Source organism: Mustela nivalis, assembly GCF_964662115.1.
Source record: "Mustela nivalis genome assembly, chromosome: 15".
Classification (NCBI taxonomy): Eukaryota; Metazoa; Chordata; class Mammalia; order Carnivora; family Mustelidae; genus Mustela; species Mustela nivalis.
This window is the reverse complement of record NC_139034.1, coordinates 59,072,992-59,089,075: the sequence shown is the minus strand read 5'-3', so window position 1 is coordinate 59,089,075 and position 16,084 is coordinate 59,072,992.

The window sequence follows — 16,084 nt, the reverse complement described above, 5'->3', positions numbered from 1 at the left end:
CACTGTTAAAAATGTATAATTGATTTGTCAATATAATGTTTGCTTTGAAGAAACTTGAAAAGATCAAATCTGAACACACATAACTATTCAGAGAATCTTCTAATAAATTTCATAAACATGTCCAAGTCCTATGCTTCAGGATTTAGGAAAAACTTGTTAGTATTGGTTTTTGTTGTTGTAGTTGTTGTTGTTGTTGTTGTTAGGAAAAACTTGTTAGTATTGGTTTTTGTTGTTGTAGTTGTTGTTGTTGTTGTTGTTGTTGTTGTTGTTGTTGTTGTTGGAAGAGGAGTAAGTAAGAGGCCATTTGAGCTCCATCTTGAAGAATAAGTTACTTCAAGGGGCAGAGAAAGGCATTAGGAAAAATATGTAAATAGAAAATTCTAAAATGTAATAGATCAGTATGAGTAGGGGCACCTGGGTCACCTCAGTCATTAAGTGTCTGCCTTCCGCTCAGGTCATGATCTCGGGGTCCTGGGATTGAGCCCCACCCACATCAGGCTCCCTGCTCAGCCTGCTTCTCCCACTCCCTCTGAGCCTGTTTGGGTGCCCTCTCTCTCTCTCCCACTCACTCTCTCTCTCAAATAAAATAAATTTTAAAAGAATTTTTTTAAAAGTGTGAGTAGTCTAACTCCTGATGTTGGAGATTTTACTGCCAAAAAACACAAACCTGAAGATCACAAAGACTGATCTCTTCACAATGCAGTTTGTGGATCTGCTGTTTGTGCAAGCTCATAGGCTTCCTGAGCAAGGAAGGACTCTGAAGTAGTACAGAAAGTCCCCCTTCATCTGAAACAAAGATACATCTGATCCATCCGAGATCATGCAAACTCCGTTTGTGTGGCGTGATAGTGCCCCAGAGTCACAAGCAATTTGTAATTGCCCCAATGTGTTTGAAACCAGGAGCAATCTGTTGTCTTTGAGGGCACTACTGGTGGTCCCAACCCAGGGTGAAAGGGTTTCAGGCAGAACTAATCAATTTCACCCTCCAAAGTACCTTGAATTAATATTTCATGAAGAAATCTTGATGCCTTAAGCAGAAAAGCGTTCTGAAGGCATTTACATGTTTATATCCACAAAGGGCCATTTGGGACTTGCTTCCTGTGTTCAAAAAAGATTCCAGAACCTTCAGGGCAACACAGTCTTTTTCTTCAGAACATGTCATTCCGCCTTGAGGTTGGGAAATAGGCATCAGGAAAGGATGACCACTCAGCCCTAGAGTCTACCTCTCAGGACCTGTTTAGGAAGCTCTATGTCTCCAACAGCTCTCAGCTATGACGGTAACCTGGCCCCTGGCCTACACCTGTGGGAAAAGTCTGAGGGCACAGGCTCAGGACTGGCGTTACATTTTTCCAGAAAAGCCGAAATAGGGGCACCTGGTTAAGCGTCTGCCTACAACTCAGGTCATGATCCCGGAGCCCTGGGATCAGGAAGGAGCCCCACATCCAGCCTGCTCTGCTCAGCAGGGAGCCTGCTTCTCCCTCTGCCCCTCCCACTGCTTGTATGATCGCTCTCTTTCTCTCTCTCAAAATCTTAAAGAAGAAAACCCAAAATAAGTGCAGAGATGAGACAGAAGCTGTTTCTAGGTGTATCCCGGAGACTGGAGGGAAGAATGCGAAGAGGCCATTGTAATTAGAGTGGATTTAAACACATAGGCCACAGGAATGAGACCAGCCTTCAGAATGGCACACAGGAGACATCATGGACACTTGAGAACTGGAAAGAATACCATTTTATATCCATCAACTTTGCTGGCAAATTGATCAGTTCCACGTGTGAACTGTGATGGAAATAAAAGGAGACGGGAAACTAATGTGATGCTTGAGTAGAATAAGCCATCTCAAGTTAATATTTGAGAAATCAGAAGAATAAAACTCACCATAATTTATGAGGAAGGTATCTTTAATCATATCTGAAGCATCTCAAAACCAGAGAACATAACTTTAGGAATAAGTTTTGCCAAAGCACAGAAGGGAAATGGCTTTGCATCAATCTGTCTCAAAGCATACTGTGCACAAAGAAAAAGGCAAGAAACAGCAGAATCACAATAGCAGGTGTTAGGCAATCTGGAAAGAAGCTTGCTTTCCTCTTATATTTTCAGGCCTAGGAAAAGCCATTTTTAAGCAGTTTTCTGGCCAGACCGTTTAGGTCTAAAACCTCCTTATCTCATCAATAAGCTTATTTGGTAAATACATGCAGTGTTCTCTCTTCACTTTTCATTCAGAACAGGTGTTGATGTGCCTTCTTTTTCAGATTTTGAGCCCCAATGCCTCTCCCCACTTGGTCACTGAATGCCACCTGTAGGTAGTCACATGTGTTTCTGACAGTGATTGTCTAATGGGACATGACAGCTCATTTTCCTGAAAACCGCCAACACCACCTAAAACTGCTGACACTGAAGCCAGCAGGCTTGAGTTCAAGTCCTGCCTCTGCCGTGGCTTTGGCTATGGGAACTGAGTAAACCACTTAGCCTTCTGCAGTCACAATGTCTGAGAAACTGATACCTAATCTAAGTCATATGAGAAAGTATTTACACAAGCATCTCATCCTACAATGAAATAGCATTTAAAAGTGAAGAGTAAAGGAGAAAAGAACATTTATTCAACACTTTCTAAATGGCTGACGCCAAACTGTAAGTCTTTCATTTAATCCAGCAATTCTGAAGGATACAACATTATTAATCTCATTTTACGGCTTTAAAGGCTTAGAGGTGTTAAGAGACTTGCACTGGATTCCAGCTACTCTGAGATTTGGCTGAAAAAAGCCTGAGATGTGGGGCACCTGGGTGGGTGTCTCAGTCTGTTAAGCGGCCCAGTCTTGGTTGCAGCTCAGGTCATGATCTCGGGTGTGAAATTCAGCCCTGCACTGGGCTCCAGGCTCAGCGCCTGGAGTCTCTTTGAGATTCTTTCCCCCTCGGCTACTTGCCCTTCCCGTTCTTGTGCACACGCTCGCTCTCTCTCGCTCTCTCTCTAAAATCTTAAAAACAAAACAAAATCTGAGGTGTGAATCCAACTCTTTTTGCCTCTAAAACCCAAGCTCTTTCTACCACATCATGCTATTGCTATTATATCACCCAAAGGTTTGATGAAGAGAAGTTCGCGGACACTTGCAGTACGGACCAGCTTACAAAGGGACCATGGCAGTATTTGCCTAAGAAGCAGGCTAGGTCTGGAGGTGTGCAGCTCGGGTCTCCTTGCTGGGAGCACCCCCTTGGTCAAGGAGACAGCTGACAGCCTCCGGCTACAGCACCTGTGAGATCTGCCACAGCCCTTGGTCCAAAGCCACACTCTCCCCAGGGAAGCCCCACCCAGTGGGGGGGGGGGGGGATGGGGTGCTAGGACCTGGCCATATCTGCCCAAGGAAGCACTCCTTTCCGGGCACTCTGCACCAGGACTCCAGGGCCAGCCGAGACCCCCAGGGCAGCTCTGCAGTCGGCAGCTTTTCCCAGCCCATCTGACTCTCTACCCTCTTATAGCTGCCAAACCCGCAACACAGTCTGATGGCCCTCCCTGCCTACTACCCCCTCAACCCTTCATCCTTCATAGGTACTACCCCACACTGCCCTTCTAACTTTGTCTTGGCATCTGTTTCCCAGAGGACCCAACTGACTGACACAGGAGGATAATACATTTTAAATGACTTATGTATGGTGTCTTCATTTCACAAATTGTGCAAGGTAGCTTAGAGGAAATTCAGAGACTACAAAAAATTAATGCTCAAGGGAGTAACAGTGAAGAAAAATTATGAAAAGAAATCCCAGGGGGCGTCTGGGTGGTTCAGTGGATTAAAGCCTCTGCCTTCAGCTCAGGTCATGATTCCAGGGTCCTGGGATCGAGCCCCTCATTGGGCTCCCTGCTCAGCAGAAATCCTGCTTCACCCCGCCCCCAAGCCTGCCTCTCTGCCTACTTGTCATCTCTGTCTGTCAAATAAATAAAATCTTAATCGGGGCGCCTGGGTGGCTCAGTGGGTTAAGCCGCTGCCTTCGGCTCAGGTCATGATCTCAGAGTCCTGGGATCGAGTCCCGCATCGGGCTCTCTGCTCAGCGGGGAGCCTGCTTCCTCCTCTCCCTCTGCCTGCCTCTCTGCCTGCTTGTGATCTCTCTCTGTCAAATAAATAAAATATTTTAAAAATAAATAAATAAATAAATAAATAAATTTAATTAAATTTAAAAAATCCCAGGTTAGAGATGAGTGTCCAGTAAGTAACCATACAGTCTTGCATAGTTCGTGGAGAACAGGCAGGCCATCAGCTTGAGATAAGTTTCTTAGCTAACAAAGCAAGGCAGGGAACATGTTCACGTGCAACTTACAATGGCCATTTTTCCAAAAAAAAGCGAAAAGAGCAGGTGTTGAACCTAGTCTTGAAGGATGGATAAATTTTGACAAGCAAAAGTAGGAAAGAGCATCCTGGGGAGAGACTATGGTAAGAACTAAAGCAATGACCTGTTCCTCTGAGGTGGAAATAAGCTGTTTTGCTTTATTAATTCATTTATAAATATTTGAGTGCCATTCTATATCTACAGTTGACAGTACATACTCACGAGGATGGGAGCTGGGCTCCCAACTCCTTAGGAACCATGATTTACACATGAAAGGTACCTGATGAACATGAGTTGGTAAGTCGATGCAATGTGCTGTGCCAAGTGCCAAGGATAAGACATTCATAGACACTTACAAAAATGTGTGAGTAATGCTGTTAGGAACTAGAATCAAGGTTTCCTAAAAATAAGAACATTTGTTTATAACTTAACAGCTAAGTGTCTGACTTCGGCTCAGTTCATGATCTCGGGGTCCTGGGATGGAACCCCGCATGGAGCCCCTGTTATCAGGCTCTGCTCAGTGGGGAGTCTGCTTTTCCCTCTCCCTCTGTCCCCTCTGCTTGTGCTCCCTCTCACTCTCTCAATCTCTCTCTCAAGTTAATAAATAAAAATCTTAAAAAAAAAAAAAAGTTGTGGAGGGTGCCTCAGTGGGTTAAGCCTCTGCCTTTGGCTCAGGTCATCATCTCAGGGTCCTGGGATTGAGCCCCATATCAGGCTCTTCGCTCGGCAGGGAGGCTACGTCCCCCCCCCCCTGCCTGCCTCTCTGCCTACTTGTGATCTCTCTCTGTGTGTCAAATAAATAAATAAAATCTTTTTTTAAAAAAACTGTGGAGAGCTTAGAGGAACCAAACCCTGCATTACTGCACAGTGGAGGGTGTGGCAGGTGAATGACAGCCTTCCAAAGACGCCCACGTCCCAACCCCCAGGAGGTGCGAATATATGCTGCCTTGTGTGGCAAAAGGGACTTTGCAGATGTGATGAAGGGTGTAGACCCAGAGATTGGAAGATTGTCCTGGATTAATCTAGGAGGCCCTATGTAATCACAAGATTCCTAATATGGGAAAAGGGAGGCAGGGAGATCAAAGCCAGAGGAGAGGTGGGAACAGCAGCAGAGTCCAGAGATAGAGGCTGGAAGATCCTCCACTGTTTGGCTGTGAAGACAGTGGCAGGGACCAGCAACCAGGGAGTGCAAGCAGCCTGAAGATGCTGGGACAGGGAAGGAAACATTTTCTGCTAGAGCCCCTAGAGGGAAGGCTTCTCTACCAACGCTTTGATTTTAGCCTACCTGGACTTCTGACCTCTAGCACTGCATACATTAATAAGTCTGTCTTGTTTTAAACCACTAAGTCTGGGGTAATTTCTTACGGCAGCAGCAGAACACAAATACAAGGGGCTTCGTGCATGTGATCACACTTCCGTCTTCCACAAACCTACGCACAACTGCTTGCCTTTTGCAGATGAGGCAACTGAGTTTCGTGGAGGCTAAAAAGTACCCCGGGGCGGGATGGGCAGGGGGAAGGGGATACCTGGGTGACTCTGTTGGTTGGGCAAATGCCTTCAGTTCAGGTCATGGTCCCGGAGTCCTAGTCCAAGTCCCACATCGGGCTCCCAGCTCAGTGGGGAGTCTGCTTCTCCTCTGACGTACTCCCCTCTCATGCTTTCTCTCTCTCCCTCTCTCTCTCCAATGAATAAATAAAATCTTAAAAAAAAAAAAAAGTAGCCCAAGGTTTTGCAAAGACAGTACTAAAAGACAAAGAATCGAAAATGTCTGAATTATTTTTTTTAAGATTTTATTTATTTATTTGACAGAGATCACAAGTAGGCAGAGAGGCAGGCAGAGAGAGAGAGAGGAGGAAGCAGGCTCCCCACTGAGCAGAGAGCCTGACGCAGGGCTAGATCCCAGGACCCCTGGATCATGACTGGAGTCGAAGGCAGAGGTCTTAACCCACTGAGCCACCCAGGCGCCCCCTGAATTATTTTTAAATTGCTCACATATTGAAATATAATAGTTGGGATATACTGGGTTAAATAAAATATATTATTAAAATTAATTTTACCTGTTCCTATTTACTTTTTTTTTTTTTTTTTGGAGAGAAAGAGAGAGAGACACAATGTGAAGTGAGGGTAGGAAGGGCAGAGGGAGAGGGAGAGAGAGAATCTTAAGCACAGAGTCCGACGGTGGGCTCAATCTCACCACCCTGAGATCATGACTTGAGCTGAAATTAAGAGTCAGATGCTTAACTGACTGAGACACCAGGTGCCTTCCCTTTTAGCTTTTTTAAAAAATGTGCCTTCAAGAAAATGTTAAATTACACATGTGACTTGTATATATTTCTAATAAACAGTACTGACCTAGAATCTCATTCTCAACAGTTTGGTTTGGTCACCTATTTTTGGATTGTTTTTGAGCAAAGACATGTATTTTACAAAGATATGCAAGAAACAGGTCAGAAAGTGGCTTGAAGGAGAAGGTTCTCATCACGTCTTTCCTTTGAGAAGCCTGCAGTCTAATCCTCGATAAAGTTAAAATAGAGAAGATGAAATGGTTTAGTTGGACTAATCTGGCAGAGGATGGTGGTGCATAGCGGAATAACCCAGAGAAGTGGTACTACTGAGACATGACACCATGGAGGAGTGGGTGTCCTCACCAGTGAGGCTAATTAGAACCAGTCATAATAATAGCAGAGATGTAGCTAACGTTTCCTGGGCATTTACTGTATGCCTGCAACCGACCTATAGGCTTTACATGCATTAACTTCATTTAGATCTAATGATGACTCTGTGTAGTAAGTGATATTGCTATTATTATTATTATTGTTCCCACTTTACAGATGAAGAAACTGAAGCACAGACAACTCTAAGTAGCTTGTCCAAGCTTGCATATCCAGTAAAGGCAGAACCAGAATCTTTAGAAATCTACCTGCCCCTCAGGGAAGTACCACAGGCATCTTTCTCATAGTAAGATCTGTGGATAATCTGTCAGCTTGCATGGCAGGAAGAAGAGGCAATCACTCATGTTCCTGTGACTCCATCCAAGCCAAGCCCATCTCCAGCTCCACTGTCCCTGCATAACTAGGCAGGGTTCATGGTTCATGAACTTGGTTCATGTAAGCTATGGAGTCTCTGACTTATAGTCTCTGATGCCACATCCCAGTCCCACTTCTGGACATCATACACAGTGAGACCAAATTTCACTGTCACCTTTCAGTTGAAAAGAAACATCATTTGAGAGAGACCCAAGGAAGAAAACTTCCAGGTCAGGTTTGCAGGGTAAGGAGTTTTGGTTATGAGCAAAAGAAGACAAATTCAAAATAACTTCAGTAAACAAAAACCAAGCAAAGCAGATGCAATTGTTGGGATACCTCCAGGCTTTGGTAATAGAGTAGAACCAGGGCTGGGGGCTCTGGCGGTGTCTCTCCTTTAGGTCCCCTCTCTGCCTCTATTTTCCTCTTCTTTCTCACTGCGGAGCACCTGTTATTACTTTCCAGACCATGTGGTAGGAAGTGACTACCTACTGCTCCTGAGTCTAGGTGCTACAAGTCCAAGCACTCAAGGAAGCAACTTTCTTTCCTTCAGAATTAATTCAAAATTCTGAATGGAAAGGGGCAAGGTTCGTGAGCTCCAGGAAGCTGAGACTAAAACCAAGTAGATGGGGAAGTGCTCCCCACCACCCCCGCCAAAGAGATGCTAGGTAGACAATTGAACAGGTGTCCACTACAGATGCCCTAACAGACTTCAGTCCTTTCTAGAAATGACTTTCTAGATGAAAGTCTAGATGACTTTCTAGTTATGATTCTGGATCTTACTAACTCCTGGCATTGTGCTTTTCTTGCCACTTGGATAGTTTGCCTGCCTCCCTTCTGCCAAGTCCATTACTTTCTTCAAGATTTGATTCAAAACTGACCGTGCTCAATGAATGAGCTCTCCCTGCCCATTACTATTCTCTCTCATGCCCTCCGCACCTTTGTATACAGTGTTAATCTTATTATTAGGAACTTTTTCATACAAGGGTTTTGTATGAAATAAGTGTTGTACAAGCATTTTCTAATCTCCCTGGTGGATGTTCTCCCTCTAGACAGCTGTGGAAGGACAGAAACCTTGTTCTTTTTCTTTGCAACCACCAAGCTTCTTGTAGACAGTGGAGGAGAAAAAGGAGAAGAGGAAGAAGGAAGAGGAGGAAGAGAGAAGAAGGAAGAAGAGGATGAGGAGGAAGTAGAAGAAGATATAGACGAGGTGGAGGAGAATAAGGAAGGGGAGGACCACAGTGGCTGCACTAGTTTCTATCGCCCTCGCCCCGCAAGGACGACAAGACGCCCTGGTTCAGATGCATCTTCTCTCTCTCCTCTCTCCGCAAGTCTACACACTTATATACGCTTACATGACCAATCAGCGAGCAGGGTACAGCAGGGAGCAAATCAGGCTGCACACCTAAACGAACAACTTCGCTAGCAACCAATGCTGTTTACTTCCTCTTTGGGCGTTCCGCTTAGTCTCACGAGGCAATCCTAACCTGGCAACTAGCCAGGCGCCATCTTTTAATGGCGGAGGCCGCCCTGGCCAGGGGCCTGCCTCCGACATCTCCCCCTTTTTTCTTTTATGGCAGGGATCGTGCCTGTCTTAGGTTGTCAGTGGCGGGTAATATCCTTACCCGTCATCAGACGGCAGATATCAATGATCTGCGTCCTGTCTTAGGTTGGTATATTTCCCCCACCAATCTTACCCGTCGTTGACTACCGATCCAGCATACTTAGCCACACTTGGGGGGATGTTCCAGCCTCGATGGCTGACAAGGCCTGCACCATGGCTTGCTGTTGCCTAGGTTGCTGTCGCCTCCAAATTTGCAGTTTCCTTACTAGCAGAATCAAGCCCACTACGAGGATTATCATCAGACCAATTACGCTAGCCCATTGTTCGTAAAGGTTAACGCATCTTGCAATGTTTTGATTATCTCTGGGAGGGTTGCAAGCTCAACTCTGGTGTTATTTATCCTTGTTATTCCTAGTACCAGGTGCTAAGTATAGTTTTGGAATTCTGTGGACTAATTCCCCCGCAAGTATTGGGAGAGCTGTCGGAAGACATTCTGTTAGTCACTCATATTAGTATAGGCTATGGGGGTTACACAAATTGCCGGGAAGGGTATTATACATCCCAGTCCCAATAGGGCCCCCCATATGTCCACTTGTTCTTGAACCAAATCCACTCTCTGGTTGACTATCCGGATTCCTGCTTGCAGATGTGCATTGATCTGAGTCTGTGTTTGAAGGGCAGCCGCCGTTCCTTCTGCAAGGGTGTTCACAGCTTCTGCAGTGGGTATAGTTGCAGCAAGCGAGACTGCTGCTGCCGTGGCAGCTGTTGTAGATATAGCCCATGCTGTCACAACGGCGGCTGTGATACCAAAATCTCTCTTCTTTCTGGATAGCACCACCGGTAACTTGTCCTCTGAAATGGAAACTGGGATAGGAACATGGGTAGGGATACGCATAATCACAGCCAGCTTGAAGGCCCAAACATTCCAGCACTGGGAAAGACAGCAATTCTTAGTGCAATTCAACGTATCATTCAGCTCACTAGCATTTGTTACAAGGAAAAACGGTGGCGAGACCCATATGGGAGTGGGCTGATAAGTGATATTATTGGGACAAGACACATTAACTGTTGTCTCAAAGATACTAGAGTCATTTTGTTTATAAGAACAGTTGAGGAATTTGCCACCATTTAACATGGACAATTGTATCCTGTAAAGGTATTATTTTTATAAGTAGAAAAGCGTGGAGTGAATGTAAAGCTATGCATTTCATTGATGTAAACTGAGCGCAAGGTACTCTGACATCCAGACCACTCCGGTGGCCATACCCTGTTATTGGTGCACCTGGGCAACTTAAAAGGTTGATATGGCCCCGAGGCATTAATAGGTTTCACAGGGGCCAAACCCTGGATCACAGGTGGTCCCATTGAGGTATGTTTAGCAAGCCTTCATCTAGGAACCATGGAGCCGCCTTTTCCACTTATTCAAAAAGGCCCAAGCAGTTTTTGTTTTTAATGGCGTGCCATTGGCCTTTAGAAGGTCCTTTAGGGAACCCTCTAACCTCGACTTTGATAGTCCAGATCCCATAATTAGAATCCCAACCTAATGGCTGTTCCGCGTATACTCGCCGCTAAATCCCGGCTCTAAGGCCGCCCCGCTTCTTATTGCGGACTTGTACAAGTTAATCCCGGCTCAAGGCCGCCCCGCTTCTTATTGCGGACTTGTACAAGTTAATCCCAGCTCTAAGGCTGCCCCGCTTCTTATTGCGGACTTGTACAAGTTAATCCCAGCTCTAAGGCCGCCCCGCTTCTTATTGCGGACTTGTACAAGTTTAATCCCGGCTCAAGGCCGCCCCGCTTCTTATTGCGGACTTGTACAAGTTTAATCCCGGCTCAAGGCCGCCCCGCTTCTTATTGCGGACTTGTACAAGTTTCCCACCACCTTTGTCGTGGTTTTACCCTGCTTACCTGCGGAATTCTCCCTTGCAAGGTTTTTCTATTTTTACTCCCCGCTTTACCACGGAATTCCCCCTTTTGAACGTGGCTAATGTCCCCGCTTACCTGCGGACCTTTACTCCCCGCTTTCCTACAGATTACCTTGCAAGATTCCTTTATTTAGTTTCCCGGGTTTCGGCACCATTTATCGCCCTCGCCCCGCAAGGACGACAAGACGCCCTGGTTCAGATGCATCTTCTCTCTCTCCTCTCTCCGCAAGTCTACACACTTATATACGCTTACATGACCAATCAGCGAGCAGGGTACAGCAGGGAGCAAATCACGCTGCACACCTAAACGAACAACTTCGCTAGCAACCAATGCTGTTTACTTCCTCTTTGGGCGTTCCGCTTAGTCTCACGAGGCAATCCTAACCTGGCAACTAGCCAGGCGCCATCTTTTAATGGCGGAGGCCGCCCTGGCCAGGGGCCTGCCTCCGACAAGTTTCTCCTGGGTTCTACTAACAGATTTCCTGTTTTCTGTGAGAAGGTTTCCCATTCCTTATGGGCCTTGTGAAATTGGTGAGTCATAAATGCACAGAGTTCTTTGTATAATTTGCGTCCTCTGGCCCATAAGCAAACTCACTTATGACTGTCTTCTCGTCACCATCCTACTCACATGTTAAGATTCTCCTCTCCCCTGCAACATCTAACTGCACAGCTATTCCCCAGGACAGATTTATTTTAACCACAACATGGCTCAAGTCCAGGCACTGCTCTGTGTAATATGAACATAAGCCCTGTCCTGTCCTGTTCTTTCATTCTTCAGAGAAACATTTACTGAGCCAGGAACTGTTGTAGGGGCCTAGAATCTGTGAACAAAACAGACTGAGATTCTCATTTTCCTAGGTCTTATATTCTAGTCAAGGAGGCAGACATTAAACAATAGACATACAGGGAGCCTGGGTGGCTCAGTGGGTTAAACTTCTGCCTTCAGCTCAGGTGTTCCGAGGGTTCTGGGATAGAGCTCTGCATCAGGCTTCCTGTTCAGTGGAGAGCCTGTTTCTCCCTCTACCCCCTCTCCCTGCTCATACTCTCTCTCTCAAATAAATAAATAAAATCTTAAAAACAAAAAAACATGGCCTGAGCCAAAGACAGACACTTAGCTGGCTGAGCGACCCAGGAAGCCTGAGGGGGAGAAAGAGAGAAAGAGAGAGAGAGAGAGAATCCTAAGTAGGCTTCATGTTCAGCACAGAACCTGAAGGAGGGCTCAATGTCATGACCCTGAGATTATGACTTGAGCTGAAATCAAGAGTCAGATGCTTAACTCACTGAGCCACCCAGGCTCCCCAAGGAATAATTATTTTATTTTATTTTATTTTAAAGATTTTATTTATTTATTTGACAGACAGAGATCACCAGTAGGCAGAGAGACAGGCAGAGAGAGAGAGGAGAAAGCAGGCTCCCTGCTGAGCAGAGAGCCCAATGCGGGGCTCAATCCAAGGACCCTGAGATCATGACCTGAGCCGTATGCAGAGGCTTTAACCCACTGAGCCACCCAGGCGCCCCAGGAATAATTATTTTAAAACTAGATGAATATGAAAAGCAAATGAGAAATTTGGGGAATGGGATTTTCAATTTCAGTTTATAGTTGGTATAAACTCTAGATTGGAGGCAAAGAGAAAATTAGTAAGTTAGAAGATAATATGTAATGTGGCAAAGAGAAACAAAGAGAGAAAATATGAAAGGGCAGTTAAAAGACATAGAAAATGAATTGAGAGGAGTGAACATGCAGCCCATGTGACCAAAGGGAAGGATTGAAGGGAAAGAACTATCTGAAGAGACAGCGTCTTATAGGGGATGGGAGATGAGTTTGCAGAAGAAGTTGTAACCCATGGTGCACCTGGGTGGCTCAGTCAGTTAAGCGTCTGCCTTTGGCTCAGGTCGTGATCCCAGAATCCCAGGATCAAGCCCCACTTTGGGCTCTCTGCTCAGTGGGAACCCACTTCTCTCGCTCCCTGCTGCCCCTCTGCTTGTAGTCTCCCTCTGTCAGATAAATAAACAAAATATTTTCAAAAATAAAATAATTTTAAAAAGAGAGAGAGAAGAAAGAAGTTGTAACCAGATCCCTGCATAAGGTAGGAGTTTTGAAGACCTTTATCCTTTTCAAGGAATAGCTGTCCCAGACCACAGGGAGATTAACAGTTAAGTGACATATTTTAGCTTGAGCTCTAAGTTAGGAAAAAGAAAAATTCTCTTTCTGAGAATTCATAGCCATGGGCCTGCCCTCACTCAGGTTGGAGCCTGAATTTATCCTGTCATGACCCAAGAACCCAGGAGTCAAGAAATTATGATAAAAAGTTCTCCAGGGGGCGCTTGCATGGCTCAGGGGGTTAAAGCCTCTGCCTTTGGCTCAGGGTCCTGGAATCGAGCCCCGCATCAGGCTCTCTGCTGGGCAGGGAGCCTGCCTCCCCCCCCCCTCTCTCTGCAGGCCTCTCTGCCTACTTGTGATCTCTGTCTGTCAAATAAATAAATAAAATCTTTAAAAGAAAAAAAAGTTCTTCCAGGGTAGTAACACCCAGCACCACTTAGCAGAGGCAAACACAAAAAGCCTCTCTAGAGTGACACCCCCTCAAGCAGGCTGCACAGGATTCCTACACCTAAAGCTTCACAGAAGATGAACTCACCACCCCAAATCATAAAATACATGAATAACAGCCCACCATGAACAAACATTTACAGAAATCAAGATTAGACTCCCAATCATTCCATGCAATTAAAATGATCAAAGAAAAAAGAAAGAAAGAATTAAAAACAAAATAGAAAAAAACTCAAGCAGATGTGAAAAGAACCAAGTGTAACTTTTAGAAACAAAAAATACAGGGAGAGGGGACGCCTGGGTGGCTCAGTTGGTTGGACGACTGCCTTCGGCTCAGGTCATGATCCTGGAGTCCTGGGGTCGAGTCCTGCATCGGACTCCCAGCTCCACGGGGAGTCTGCTTCTCTCTCTGACCTTCTCCTCGCTCATGCTCTCTCTCACTGTCTCTCTCTCAAATAAATAAATAAAATCTTAAAAAAAAAATACAGGGAGAGATTGGCTTAACAGAAGCTATACAGATCTGAAGAAAAAATTAGTGACTTGAAAGACATATCTGAGGAAATCACAAAGATTTCAATACAGAGCAATAAAGACATAAAAATATTAAATTAAGAGATAGGGAGGCAATCCTCTCATGCAGAATAATTCCAACAATTTCTGTAGACATTCCCCTCCTTCACAGAGATGGAGTATAACTGCCCAACCCTTTAGAATGATCCGTGCTTTGTGACTTCCTTCCAAACAGTACAGTACGGAAACAGAGGGGAGAAAAGTAATTTTGGAGCAGAGCAAGTTGACCTCACCCTGATGAAAGTCAACTCCAAGAGGGAATAAGTCCTTTTGACAACAGGTAGCCTTGATATGATATGATAAGAATGGTACTTTATATACTTGTGATCTTTCTCCCAAATAATCCTACCGTCAGTCTAATCATGAGAAAAAAGAGACAAACCCTAATTGCAGAACACTATAGAAAACACTGAATCCTAGGGCAGAACTCCTAACTGTGAAAATCATTAAAACAAGGAATAATTACAATGGTGTGTTAGAAAGGACTCAACATAACCTAATCTATCTTAACCAGTGAGGGTCAAGGGTCAAAGGTCAAGGTGGGTGTGGAGGTGAGAAGAACCCGTCCCTGGCAGATGGGGTACACTGTAGAGAATTTAAAAACAGTAGTAATGCTGATAAATGTTGGTTTGCTTTTTATTATCACATGTATTGGCAATTCTAAACAGGGTTGGCAGTAAAAGATTCTGTGCTGGACCAAACTACTCCACAGCCACCCTCTTCCTTCCCCTTCAATGGCACTGATCTTGACTAATACAACTGACAAATGTAAGTAAGTGTTGACTCGTTTAAAAATAAACACAAGTTGGGGCGCCTGGGTGGCTTAGTGGGTTAAAGCCTTTGCCTTTGGCTCAGGTCATGATCCCAGAGTCCTGGGATCGAACCCCGAACCGGGCTCTCTGCTCAGCAGGGAGCCTGCCTCCTCTCTTTCTGCCTGTCTCTCTGCCTATTTGTGATCTCTGTCAGTCAAATAAATAAATTTTAAAAAATAATTAAACACACACACACACACACACAAGTTCTAAAACACAAGTTACAAAAAGGTGAAATAAAATCATGAAAAAAAAAAACGGGTAACAGGGAAGGAGAGGGAACATTCAACAGGTGAAATGTGTCTAGATCCTTATCTTCTTTAGTGGGAGAACAGATCGTGATGAGGATTTTAAAACAGACTACGATTGGAGTATGAGAGTTTGAACGTAACACAATATATCCTAGTTATGTTTGGTGAACTGGTTTAATGTGCTTTGTCAATTATTTATACTGTTAAACTCGTTTTAAATACATGGGCCTGATTTGATTTACCTGTTTTTCTTCCACTAATAATTATCATTGCGTGTCTTATACTTCCTGTCGTCCTTCATCATTCAGTCACTGAGCAACCTAAAAAAATGCTGCCGTTCAGGTACATCCACATTATTATGTTGCTAGAGACTTTGATCCGTTTGACCTGAAGATCAGATAGCCAGGCCCTCAAAGAAGAACCGCTGGCATTTTCCCACAATCTTAATGTAATTTTACACCTGACTTCCAAGAGTGAATTCTGGGGACCCACAGAAGAGTAGAGTCCTGGCTAGGGACCACTGCTTCCAGGCTCTAACACATAGGTCAGATCACGGAGAAGACCTCTTGGGGTGAAAAATCACTTTCTTTTTATTTGGGGGGGAGGCGAGAGGGACGGTGTATGATTTCAAGTCATGATTTTGTCAAGGATATTTCTAACTTTAAGAAAACACAGCATCTAAAACCCCACACTTTTAAAACAAGTTAAGCAGGTAGCACTTAGACACAAAGACTCCATGACTGACTCAAGGCTTCACCTGTAGGTTATCTTTTAAATAACCATCTTCTCCTTTATACTTTCTCATTGTGTTTCAGAAAGCTGTTTACAAATTTCAGTAGTCCCATCCGACTTTATAAAGGTGTGTGTGTGTTTTTTTTTTTTAAGATTTTATTTATTTATTTGACAGACAGAGATCACAAGTATTCAGAGAGGCAGGCAGAGGGAGAGAGGAGGAAGCCGACTCCCCGAGGAGCAGAGAGCCCGATGCGGGGCTCATCCCAGGACCCTGGGATCATGACACCAGCCGAAGGCAGAGGCCCAACCCACTGAGCCACCCAGGCACCCCTAAAGGTGTTTTT